The sequence below is a fragment of the Protopterus annectens genome, chromosome 15.part0, assembly GCF_019279795.1.
Source record: "Protopterus annectens isolate FY-2018-M chromosome 15.part0, PAN1.0, whole genome shotgun sequence".
Classification (NCBI taxonomy): domain Eukaryota; kingdom Metazoa; phylum Chordata; order Ceratodontiformes; family Protopteridae; genus Protopterus; species Protopterus annectens.
In genome coordinates, this window is record NC_056749.1 from 712,807,608 (window position 1) to 712,821,700 (window position 14,093).

The following is a 14,093-nucleotide window of genomic DNA, read 5'->3' on the forward strand; positions in this document are numbered from 1 at the left end:
CAGAAAACAGTTAAGTACAGCAAGAACATACAGAACACTGATACTTAATCACTCCAAACGCCTATCTTGGAAGCTAGAAGACTTGTATAAGTTTAAGGCTTTCTATTGCTTACCAGTAGGTTACCTACAGGAAAGATGAGAAACAAGCACAGGTGGGAAACATGCATGCAGCAATATCATACCAGCTTGCATGTATCAGCCTTAGACTTTGGAATACTGGCCAAGGATATTAGCGCCCCTATGGTGCCTTTTTTAGGCAAGTCTCAAAGGTGAATCCCACCTCTGTAAACAGCACAATAGCAAAATCACTGAGGGTTATGCTACTCAATGCCAGGGGTTGTAATCACAACATATAAGCACTCACAGCACTCCTCTGTATGGACAACATCAACATCTGTGCAGTAACTGAGACCAGTTTTAAGGCTCCTGTGAGCACACCAGCACTACTGGACTACAACCCATACCACACATTTTGGCCACGGAACATGGACTGACACAGACATGGAGGGGGTGTATCCATATTCATCAGGGATACCTACCCCTCCAGGTTAGTGGGGCATCATGATACCTCTGAGATCATCAATGTGCAGCTAACATCAGCCACAAATGGTATAAAAAGCACTTCTTGCTAGGTAAAGCACCTTCAAAACAAAAACTGAAACAACTGTATAGAATAAGAAGGTGCACCATGAACCATAAAAACTTGAATCGAAAACGCAGCTCCAAATATTAAAAACGAGTTTAATAAAACAAAAAAAGAACAGACTGCAGGTAGGTAAGCGCTTTCACGTTAGATTTAACGCTTCATCAGACATTTAGGCAGCCCCAATACATCTGTTTAAATATGTATGACAACAACATCGTCTGTTCAAATCAACAAATCAAGACAAAGCAATTGACATAACATTAAACACAATGCAAACAACATGAAAAGTTGATAAAAAATTAATAAAAAACAACAGTATAAAACCCCAACTAATGCCTAAGTGGTCTATTGGCTAAGAAAGGTTTAAGCGCTAATCTGTCATTTAGCCCAAACTTGTGTGCTTGTAGTTTTAGTATCCATTTGCCCTCCCTTTCTTCAATGTTATTTTTGATATTACCTAATCTACCATTTTTAACAACTAGCTCCAAGGCCTGAAATTTAAAATTATGTGCATGGCCTTGTTCCATTACATGTTTAGCTAGGGCATTGGTGACATTACCCTTAGCAATGGCATAAATGTGTTCTCTGATGCGTTCACATAAAGTTCTTGTTGTCATACCAACATAGAAGACCTTGCATTGCTGGCACTCAGCTATATATACTAAGCTGTCAGATCTACAATCAGCATAGCATCTAAGAATATAAGTGTGTTTGGTGTTAGGATGTGTAAAACAATCAGTGTTGGATATATATCTACACTGATTGCAAGAATGACAAGCAAAAGTGCCTGTCTTGGTGGGAAACTTGTTGGACCGTTGGGCCCTATCATAACAAAGTAGTCTATCGAGAGACGACATGTTCCTATAGGCAACGCGGGGTCTCTCATCAACTAAGTTTTTGATCCTCTCATCCACCATCAAAAGTCTCCAATTTTTATTGAGAACATTTATGATATGTTGGTTTCTATTGGTAAATGGAATAACAATTCTGTTAACAGTGGATGTGCTGTTAACCTTGTTGGGACATGAAGGATTATGTGATCTATTGATCAGGGGGGCTCCTACATCTTCCCGAAGAAGATCACCCATGCAAATATGCTCTAACACCTGTTCTCGATTGTAACCTCTAGACATAAAATTCCTAGCTAGTTGTGTCTTGTCTTTATTATACGCAACGTCTTGTGATGTTAACTTAGATGTCCTTATAGTTTGGTTCTTAACTATATTGTTGTGAACGTGTCTAGGGTGCATGCTGTCCCGGTGCAATAGATTGTTCCTCCAACATGGTTTTCTAAAAATTTCAGTGTCAAAGCCATTGGCTCCTTTAATGATTCTGACATCTAAAAATTCGATCTCATTGATCGAATAAGAACAATCAAAGGTGAGAAAGTTGGTCGTCCCATTCAAATAAGTGATGAACAACAACAATTGCTCTACGGTGCCACCCCATAATAAAAAGACATCATCCACAAATCTGTTAAAATATTTTAGATGTTCCTTATATTCAAAGTCAGTGTTAAAGATATATAATTCTTCCCTTTGTGCCAATACCAAGTTGGCATAGGCATTGGCACATGGGGTGCCCATCGCTACTCCCTTGGTTTGTAGGTAATATCTCTCATTGTAACAAAGGACGTTATTCTCAAGCACAATCTCAAGAAGGGACATACACCTGTCAACCGTATTATCTGATACTTTCTTGTTAGATAACAATGTTCTAACATAATCCATACCAATATCATTAGGTATGGATGTAAATAAAGACTTAACGTCAAGTGTAACTAATATATCGTCTGTATTGAAATAGAGCGATCTACTATGAGTAGCTAAACTCTCTAAAAAATGAGATGTGTCTTTTAGGATATAATTAATTTCCATGACAATGGGTTTCAATAGCTTGTCCAAATATATGGACAAAGGCTCAGTTAGCCATCCACGGCTGGATACGATGGGTCTTAAAGGAGGGTTCAACGCATCTTTGTGGATCTTTGGTAAACCTCTGAAAGAAGGTACCAAAGGTTTGTCAACTACCATATACAAATATAAGTCCCTATCTATGACATTGGTTAACATCAAGTCATAAAGATTAGCATGTACACATTTTATCAGATTATTTAGATCATAATTGTTGATAAGAAGATAAGTTTCCTTATCAGCCAACATGTACTCCATTTCCTTGGAATACTTAAGTTTGTCTAAAACAATGATGGCACCACCTTTGTCGGCTTGTCTTATAGCTATTCTATCATTGTTCCTCAAACTTGTTAAAGCTTGTTTTTCTTCCACGGTCGTATTATGAAAATTAGGTTTTACATGCTTATCATTATACAAATCAAATAAATCAGATTCACATGCCTGTTCAAAAGCCTCCAAGATAGGATGTTGTTGTGGCATGAACGTAGAAGGTTTCTTGAATAACATGTTGTCTGTATTACTATTGTTATTAGTATTACTTACATCCTGACCAAACATTAATTTTAGAGCCAAATTCCTAGTGAAAAGTTTGATATCGACAATAATGTCCGTTACATCATTACAGCTTGAGGGTATGAAGCCTAGCCCTTTATTCAAAACGGAAAGCTCATGCTGGTTCAAAGTGTAACTAGATATATTAACAACTAAGTTCTCGGTTTTAATACCTTCTTCGTATGTAATGAAGTTTCGTCGGTGTTTTTCCTTTTCGCCACTCTTCCTAGTGGGGACCAAGTCCTCCTGTCGATGGGTTTGTACGGGAGTGGAAAAGAAGGAAGACCTTCACCCAGTCCAGCTGCAATGCAAACTGTAGCCTGATCACTCTCTATGACCCAGGACGACCACTCCTCCTACCTGGAGACAGTGAAAAGCATGACAGTCCTACCGAACACTCTGGTATTGGTCAATGTCATCTACCCTACCATTAACTGAGAAAAGTACTAGAGTACTCACTTCCAGGCCCAGCACTTCTTGGAAGTTATCACCTCATATGCCCTGTGTCAGATGGTAAACTCCCTAACGAGAGGTGGAAACATACTAGAAGTGGTAATCACCAACATGGGTGACAGGTGCACCACAGCAGAGGTAAACCGGTAACTGGTTAGATCTGACCATGGACTATTCACTGATGATTTCCACACCCAGCCATCTCCCCCACCCACGAAAACCACAATGAATACCTTTCCTACAGCTAAATTCACACTACTAAAGACAGAGGTGGGAGGTTTCACAGCCCCCACGCTAAGGGAAATCACTGCTCAAGATACAGAAAGATTTACAAATGCACTCTATAAGAACCTACAAGGGTGTATGGATCGTGCCATCACTGGTAAACAAAGACTCGCTCCTCCTAGACAAGGACACCAGTCTAGTGGACCCCTGCAATAAACAGGCTATACAACAGAAGTAGGGCAGTAGTCCAGAAAAACAGCAAAACTCAAGAAGGGCAGACATCTGTGACCAGTATTAGTAAGAAACATCCAAGGCTAACATCAACAGGAAAATAGGCAGGTATTCGAAAGATAACCACGAAGCCTTCTTTGGCTATGTCAAGGATCTAAGTGATAACACACAGATTTGCACTGTGCCGGTGCAATACAGCACAAAATATACTGACCCTACTGATATCACCAACATCCTTGCAGATACATTCAGTGCAAACTTCACCCCCTAAAGAGCCCACAACAATACCCGGAAAGTACAGTATCCCAGGCATCAGAGATACACAGGTGGAAATGGCCTTCTCAGATGTCAAAACACAGCATCAATGGAGGCAGATGGTGTCCCAGACTGCATGTTGCAAACACTACAAGACAAACTAACCCCCCACCTAATTAAGATTTTCAACCTCAGCCTCTACACAGGCTACATGCCCATACAATGGCACATAGCAATAGTTATTCCACACCACCAAGGTGGAAACACAACTGACCATAGTAACTACCACCACATAAGCCTGACTAGCTTGGCCTGCAAAGCTATGGAGTGCATCCTCATGGCACTCATTGACAAAGACATTGGTAACCTCCAAACACTTGACCCAACCCAGGTCAGCTTGGTTGAGTGCAGATCATGCCTACTGAACCTGTTTGACATCTTACAGACAGTCACCAAAACGTTATATGAGGGGAGAGGTGGTTCACACATACTACCTGGAACTCTCCAAGCCTTTTAACACCATTCCCAACTCAGGTATTATTGATTACCTTACCAGCCTGTACATAAACCCATACATCACAGGATGGACTGCCAGCAGGCTTACACACAGAACCCACATGGTAAGACTAGTAGCCTCCAGGTTCAACTCTTAATCAATCACAACTGGTGTCCCACAGGACTCAGTCCTGGAACCCCTACCGTTTGGCATATACTTCTCAGAGGTACAGGAAAACACAGGTGGACTACGGCAGACCATGTTTGGCAATGACTGCAAACTGGAAGCCATAATTGACAGTCCAGCTGACACAGACATCCTTCAAGAGGCCTCACAGAGACCGACACAGGGTGTCAAAGTCATGGACTCCAGCTAAGTGCCACAAACTGCATGGTCATTCCATTTTGGAAAAACTAAGCACCCACATATTAACACATAAGTGACAGCCACTTTAATACAGACAAGGTAATAGGGTATCTGGGGACTAAGGTAGATAGTGATCTCTTCTTTGACAATCATATCTCCAAAGTAGTTAGGACATCCTTCTATGTAGGCCATCTGATTACTAAAGGGTTTGCATCTAGACATACTGAGGTTATAGTGCCCCTTTACTCATCACTCATCAGTCCCATCATAGAGTATAATAACCCATTTGGGATGTACCTCAGAAGACACTTCTGACAGCTGGAAGGTCCACAAACATACCTCACCAAGAAGATTACTGGCCTCAAACATATGTCCTATGCAGCCAGACTGAATAAACTCCTGCTTTACTCAGTGGCATCTCGTTTACTCAGAGATTATCTCTGCTGGCCAGCAAAGTCATGTCCAACTCAGGCTTAATGGATATGCTCTGCCTATGGGGATCCATGTCACAGTGAGCCACACACTGTAGTGAGCTAAACCTTGCCACAACAATAACTAGAAGATGCTGGAGAGACAGATTCCGGTCACAGAAACTTCCCATGTTTTGGAACTACATCCTTAATTACATTATACAGAGCCCCTCACTAACACTCTTCAAGAGAAACCTTGAAGAGTGGATGGGGAACAGTAGATACACCCCAGGGATCCAGCCAATGGCTCTGCTCCACAGAGGGAAAGTTAATTAATCAATGGGGTGGCAAAAGCTGACACATTTTTGCTAGACTTATGAATGCCCTCAGGCAGTAAGTCAAGTACCTACCTATGAACCTATGAATCCATACATACAGAATCAGCACATGCTGATAGCTTAATTTACTGTTCAGGTGTTGACTTACCTTGTGCCAATAGCAGTTGTGTGTGCAATAGTTGAGGGCTGCCTATGTTGAATGGACACAGTAGACTACCTGCACATGACAATTTACAGGTAGTCTTGGGTGTGTGCCATCCATTTTTACTGTGTGTGCAGGTGGAGAAGGTTTCAGTCCCTAGGTGCCTACACTGTCAGTGTGTGTGCTATAAGTTCCTTCCTTGCTAAGGCATGGGCATACTGGGCACACCTCCATCTGCCTACTGGAGCTGGCTCAGGACGTTAGTGGTCTGAGTACCTCTGTGCCTGTGGGGCCCGTGGCACTAGTGGTGGGCTGTGAGGGCCTTCATCATTCTGTCCCTGCTGCAGTTGTTTCCACAGGATCATATTGTGTAGCATGGCACATACAATGAAGATGTGGGCACATGTGCCTGGAGAGTACTGCAAGTGTCCACCAGATATTATATCCACCAAATTGGAACCTGTGTGCTGCTGAGAGACAGCATTACAAGGCTATCTGCAAATATATAGAGCTGAGTATATTTTTCTGTATTATTCTGTATTATAGAGCTAAATTGTTGATTAGATATCTGTTGTCTTACTGTTCTGCAAATATACAGAGATCAGTATATATTTTTTTCGTTTTATAATTTGCACTGTGATTCCTCACATCTCTGTTGAAACTGTCTTCCCCACCCCTCCTCCCTGTTCTTGGTTGTAGTTGAAATTTGGTGGCTTTTGCAGTGCCCGCCCCACTGTAGATTTGATCTAGGACACTCCCCCGTCCCATCTCTTTACTGCATTCTACCTAATAAACCCTTTCTGCACTTACTTTTAGTCTTTTTTAATCTAATTACATTTTTTCAAACTGTGTGTGGACTAATATTGCTACATACTCAAGTGTGCCAGCTTGCACTGCATGCAAATTGTTTTTACTACTGTTTTTGCTACTTTTCTGAAAAAAAAAAAAAAATTGTAAGCCTGTTTCCTACCTTTCCTGTAATTAGTGTTCCAGATACAGATTTGCTGTATCCAGGACTGTTTGTAAGCTTCTGAGCCCCCAAGCCTTTCTGTGTTGGAGGGAAGCCTTCTAGCTTATCAGTGGGAGTGGTAAGCATTAGGTAACCTGTCTACCACATAAGGAGTGGTTCTGGCCCAGAATTTGTAGTTATTGGCCATTTGGGAGGTCTTCCATCTCTCTCAACTTTCTGATTTGAAGGCCTGCATTTGCACTTGTTTCTGTCTTGTAACTCCTGGGCCCATCTCATTTGCTCACTCAAAAAAAAAAAAAAAATGTATCTGCTTTTACTGTATTTGTGTTTCTTCCTACTTTATTTTGCTTTTGCGTCATCTTAAAAGTACTCAGTTGTATTTATTACTGCTTGGTGTAACTCATTCTAAGCCTTTTAGTTTAAGCACTTGGGCTTCAGACCAGTTGTTTTACATTAAGAAGGTTTGTGGTCTGCATTGTAGTGGCAGAACAGGTAGCTTACATCCTTCTAAGTTGGGAACTGCTGATTGAGGGCTCAGTGTCTGTTATTCTAAAAGTGTATTAATTCTGGTTTAAGCACTTGGGCTTCAGGCCAGTTATTTTACATTAAGAGGGTTCGTGGTCTGCACTCTTGTGGGAGGAGAGGCTGGACTCTGCCCTCCTGAGCTGGGAATTTCTGGTTAAAGGCTTATAGTGCCTGCATATTTGAGCTGCTTCTTACTGAAATTGGTACACCTTGTTTGCTGTAACATAGACTAGAGCCAGGCCTGCTGAATCTAGCTTTGTTTGTATAACTTGAGCACTAATCCAGGCATTCTTTAAAGTATTAAATTGTATTTATTACTGCTTGGTAGTAACTTGATTAAAGTGTAGCTATCATTCTAAGTCTTTTGGATTAAGCACTTGGGCTTCAGACCAGTTGTTTTACATTAGGAAGGTTTGTGGCCTGCACTGTGGTGGCAGAACAGGTAGCTTACATCCTTCTAAGTTGGGAACTGCTGATTGAGGGCTCAGTGTCTGTTATTCTAAAAGTGTATTTGTTCTGGTTTAAGCACTTGGGCTTCAGGCCAGTTATTTTACATTAAGAAGGTTCATGGTCTGCACTCTTGTGGGAGGAGAGGCTGGACTCTGCCCTTCTGAGCTGGGAATTTCTGGTTAAAGGCTTATAGTGCCTGCATATTTGAACTGTTTCTTACTGAAATTGGTACACCTGGTTTGCTGTAGCATAGTCTAGATCCAAAGCCTACTGAATCTAGCTTTGTTTGTATGCTTGTTGTTTGTTTGCTTATTTCCCTGAAATGCTAATTCCACCTAAAACGTGGCTTTTCAGTGCTTCTGTGGATCCCTAATGATATCTGCATTGCTTACTGTACTTATTTCCTTGTTTCACTTGAAAGAGAGTTACTGATTGTCATTTTTGCATTTAAGTTACCTGTAACACATTGCATTTAAATTACCTGGCACTTGCTCACTAAAGTAATTATATAAGTCAGCACTAAAAAATTAAAAGCACTACACCCTCACAAACTCCCCTTGAGTACCTTGTTCCCCATTAGCCATTTTTTTCAATTATAAAGGAATTCCCAATACTATTCTAGCATGTCCAAAGGTCAGTTGTCAATCTCCTCTCTGGTCCAGCTGGTGAATCTGGGAATCTTGAGGCAATGTTACAACTGCCTCATGTACACAGACAACCCTCTCCTCCTCCCAACAAATTCCAACACATGTGAGAGATGCAGCCATATAGCCAAACTGGAGGCTAAGCTCTCTCAACTCAGTACTGGTGCAAGCAGTCAGGAGGAGAAGGAAACCACACTCACTACAATTCCAGTCTCACATAGACCTACCACGACAGCAAACCAAACACATAAGCACACAAAAACATACTCAGAGGCGCTAAATAAAAATCTGCCTAAGCAGCAGAGACTTCCAAAGCAGACACCCAAGCAACCACTACCCCAAAACAAAACACGTGCAACACATAGCTCAGAAAGCCAGTGTGCCGAACAGTCACAGCCCTTAAGGCTAAACAACACACCTGATACACTTGTAATAGGTGACTCCATTGTCAGGCACACTGACGTCCCGCTCACTAGGCTGAACAAGGAGAAGGTCACGGTGAGCTGCCTGTCGGGCGCTAGGATCCGCCACATAACACAAGCACTCAGGTCACTCCAAGGCAAGTACAAATATAACTCAGTCATTGTCCATGCTGGTGTGAATGACCTGAGACGTACCTCCCTGGACTACATGAAAAGAGACATAGAGGAGCTCTCTGAGCATGTAGCCCAGGCCGGTATGACCCTGACCTTGAGTAGCATCTTACCTTCACCAAGAATGATGCCACAAGATGATCAATTTCAACAATTGGCTTAAGTATTGGTGTCATTCAAAGGGGATCCAATGCCTGTCAGCCTGGGATGACATGCTCGACAAGCCATGATGCTTCGCTAGGGACGGCTTGCACCTGTCACCCCTGGGCTTTCGGATATTGGCAAAGGCTCTTGCTATCCCCATAGTGCCTTTTTTAGGCAAGGCTCAAAAGACAAACCCACCTCCATAGGTATCACAAGGGATAAGAAACTAAAAGTAATGCTACTAAACACCAGAAGTCTAAACCTCAAGATGCACTCACTTGAAACTCTCCTTAGCATGGAGAACATCGATATCTGTGCAGTAACAGAAACCTGGATCAAGGCTCCCAAGAGCACCCCAGCACTACCAGGTTATACCTCATACCATGCTTTTCGGCCCCAAAACTTGGACCGAACCACAAAAGGAGGGGGAGTATCAATATTCGTCAAAGATACCCACACCTCCAGGTTGGTGGCACAGCACAAAGCATCAGAGACTATCCATGTGCAACTAACAGTGGGTAAAACTGCCTTCCGGTTTATAGCCTGCTACAGACCACCCTCCCAAACCCAGGAACCCCACTCGGCCTTCCTGAGAACACTGGAAAATATGAAGGGCTCTCCAAACACCATTATATTGGGTGACTTCAACTACCCAAACATAGACTGGGAGCATTACTCAAGCTCCAACACCCTATCCCAAAGGTTCCTAGAATTTATAAACTCAAATGCTATGGAACAACTTGTTACCACTCCCACAAGAGGAGAAAACATACTGGACCTGATCATCACCAACATGGGGACTCTATGCTCCAGACCAGAAGTGTATCCCTCACTGGTAAGATCAGACCATAAACTAATCTCACTGGATATTCACATCCCGACCCCACCCCCTGCCCAGAAAACCACAGTGAAAAACTTCTCTAAAGCAAATTTCACACTCCTCAAAACTGAAGTGGAATCCTTCAAAGCCCCCGGGCCTGTGGAAAATACGGCCCAGACCACAGAATCCTTTATGAACACCTTCAGGAATGCATGGATCATGCAATCCCAAATAAAACCAAGAACCAATCCTCCAAAGGCAGACATTCTGTCAGGTGGACCCCAGCCATAAACAAACTATACAATAGAAGGAGGAAGCTACTACATGATAGAGCAAAATCCCAAAAAGGGAAGGCATCTCTGATCAGTATTAGCAAAAAACCACGGGCACTCATAAAATCATCTAAGGCCAGCTTCGAGAGAAGAATTGCACAGGACACTAAGGATAATCACAAGTCTTTCTTTAGTTATGTTAGGAACCTGGGTGGGAATTCCCAGATATGCTCAGAATTAGTTCAAAATGACAAAAAATACACCAGTCCCACAGACATTGCCAACATCCTAGCTGACAGGTTCAGCACAAACTTCTCCCCCCCCTCCCCACCAAAAGGGCAAATATCTATCCCAGCAGAGCGCTGCCCCCCTGACATCTCAGATGCTCAGGTAAGAGCCGCCCTCTCCAAAGCAAAAAACACAGCATCAGTGGGACCAGACAGTGTCCCGGGCTGCGTCCTACATGAACTCCAAGAAGAGCTAAACCCAAACATAAAACTACTGTTCAATCTCAGCCTTACTACAGGATATGTACCCAAAGAGTGGCGTACAGCAACAGTGGTCCCTCTCCACAAAGGTGGTGCCTCAACAGATCCTGGAAACTATCGCCCCATAAGTCTGTCTAGCTTGGTCTGCAAAGCTATGGAAAGGATCATCATGGACCTCATAAATAAAGATATTGGGGACCTACAGACACTGGATCCTACCCAGTTCAGCTTTAAGGGCAGATCCTGCCTCTTAAACCTGGTTGATTTCTTTGAAACAGTCACCAAGGCCATTGGCAAGGGGAAGGTGGTCCACACGGCCTACCTGGACCTTGTAAAAGCCTTTGATACAATACCCCACTCGGGCATTATAGATAAGCTCACCAGCTTAAATATAAACCCCTATGTCACTAGATGGGTTGCAAACTGGCTCAAGGACAGAATCCACATGGTTAGAATTGCTGGAGCCATTCCAGACTCCAAACCAGTTACAAGTGGCATCCCACAAGGCTCAGTCCTGGGACCTCTCTTGTTCGGTATATATTTCTTGGAGGTACAGGCCAACATGGAAGGACTGTGGCTGACCAAGTTCACAGATGACTGCAAACTGGGCACCATAATCGACTCTCCAGCCGACACAAGCATCCTCCAAAAGGGCCTCATAGAAACAGACAACTGGTGCTAGAGCCATGGCCTCAAGCTAAATGCCAAAAAGTGTATAGTCATCCCCTTTGGCAAAAACAAAGTGCCCACAAATTACCACATAGGTGGTAATCCATTAAGGACCTGGGGACCCAAGTTGATAGCAATCTCTCATTTGACAACCACGTGGCCAAAGTGTTTAGAAAAACATTTTATATAGCCCACCTAATCATGAAGGGATTCACATCTAGATCAGGGGAGGTCATCGTGCCTTTACTCATCCCTCATCAGGCCCATAATTGAGTACAATGCCCCTTTTGGGATGTACCTTACCAGACACCTGCAGAAACTGGAAAGACCCCAAAAGTACCTTACCAAGAGGATCAAAGAGCTCAAACAGATGCCATATGCTGCCCGGTTAAAGAAACTTCAGCTCTACTCAGTGGCATACAGCCTGCTCAGATTCGATCTGTGCCTGCTGTATGAAGCCATGTCCAACCCGGAATTAATGGACATGCTGCACCTCAGAAAATCCAAATCCCATCGAGCTACGCGCTTGAGAGACTTGAACCTCAGCAATGAAATAAATAGGACATGCTGGAGGGACAGATTCATAACCCAGAGGCTCCCTTCACTCTGGAATAAAATCCCAGTCCAGGTTAGGCAGAATCCCTCATTGGCTCTCTTCAAGAGGAATCTTGATGACTGGATGGGAGATCATAGGTTTACCCTGGGTATCACTTCTGTGTCACTGTTAGAAAGAGGCACAGTATACTAACCTCGAAAAAGGGCATAGTAAAATTAATTTAAAATGGGTGGCAAAAGCCAAACACACTCTGGCTAAGCTTATAAATGCCCTAGGGCAGATAGCCTAGTATGAACCTATGAACCTATATGTCTAAGCAACGGAACCATGATTTAAGCATCCCAAACACACGCTCTATGATGATTCTGGTTTGTGCGGGTGCCTCATTATGGTGTTCTTGCATGGGTGTGTGTGCATTTCTGATGGGAGTCATCATCTACAGTTCCAGTGCATAGCCAGCATCCCCCACCAGGTGGCCATATGGGATGTCCCCCCTGGCAAATACCTGTTACAGCTGTGAGGCATGCCAGATGTGGGAGTCATGATAGCTTCCAGGGCTGCCAGCACACACATCCATGATAATGCCCTTGGCAATGCACATGACCTGGCAGTTGATGGAGGGGTATCCCTTGTGGTTTATGTAGTGCCTACCCTGCTCACCGGGTGGTGACTTGATGTGTATGTGCATGCGGTCTATTGCACCCAATACCTCCAGGTATTCTGCCACACGGTGGAAGAGACGCATATTGTTGGCCAACTCCTCCTGCATTCAGTGGAAGTATATGTGCTCATTGGCATGTGGTAACATGGCATCCAGGAGCTGGTGAAGTATCCTGGATGCCAATGCCTGTGAGATCCCCATGATATCCCCAGTTGGCCTTTGAAAGGTACCTGTAGCTAGTATTCTCAGGCTTACACATACCTTCGTATCCACTGGGATAGGTTCTCCTTTGTTCTGGCTCTGAGGCATGGCCGGCACAGCTCCACAAGTTGCTGTAGGGTGTCCCTGTCCACTCTGTAATGCTCTACTATCTCCAGATCATGTAGACCCTGGTAGGTTACCCTGGGTCTGAACACTCTTCTCCTCCTCTGGTGCCTGTGGTGGTTGTGAGCATCATCCTCCATACCACCTTCAGTCTCCAACACATGCTGGTGGATCAAAGCTATGACAGCCCCTAACATGTACATATTAAAAGTTCCCCACCTGTATACACCAATGGTGCAGAGTGTATGATAATACACAAGTGTGTGTGAGGTGCTTTCACACTTTATACTATTGTGCTATGGATGCTGCTGATATTATTGGGTGTGTATGAGCAATTCCAGCTGCAGGGTATCTTAATTATGGGTTTTACAGTGAGTACTGCAAGTGTGGGGCCTTTAGTGTGGAGTTATGCTTGCCTGCCTTCATTAATCTGTTGCCCTTTAATTCTCTTTTATACCAGGACCCCCTCCCATTATCAGGCATGCCTTCACCTGCCATCTTTTTTGTTTTGTACTTTCCCTACCCAGCCATGTGTTGCAAAATGTGTCTTGTAGCTGATATAATGCAAATCTGCTTTGTTCTACTGTGACACTTTACTGTTTTCTTTGCAGTACAGGCCCTCCCTTTTCCTGTTCTGCAGGCAGCTGCTTGCAGCCTTGTTAGCTGTTGTCATCAGCCCACTGTAGGTTCCTAGGTGTTAATTAGTCATTTGTACTCCAATTTCCCTGCTGCAGCATTTCCTTATTTTTTTCCTATATCCTTCCTGTTTCAGCTCCGGTGCGCACCGCGCAAACCTGTTTACCAAGTTTAAGCGTGTTTTAATCTCTGTTCACATGCATACTCAGTTACCTTGTCTGCTGTCATCTAAGCAAAGCTACAGCCAGTTCAACACACCCCTTTCCTGCAGCTTTGCTTAGCTACGGGAAAACCAGATTACAATGCTCCAATCT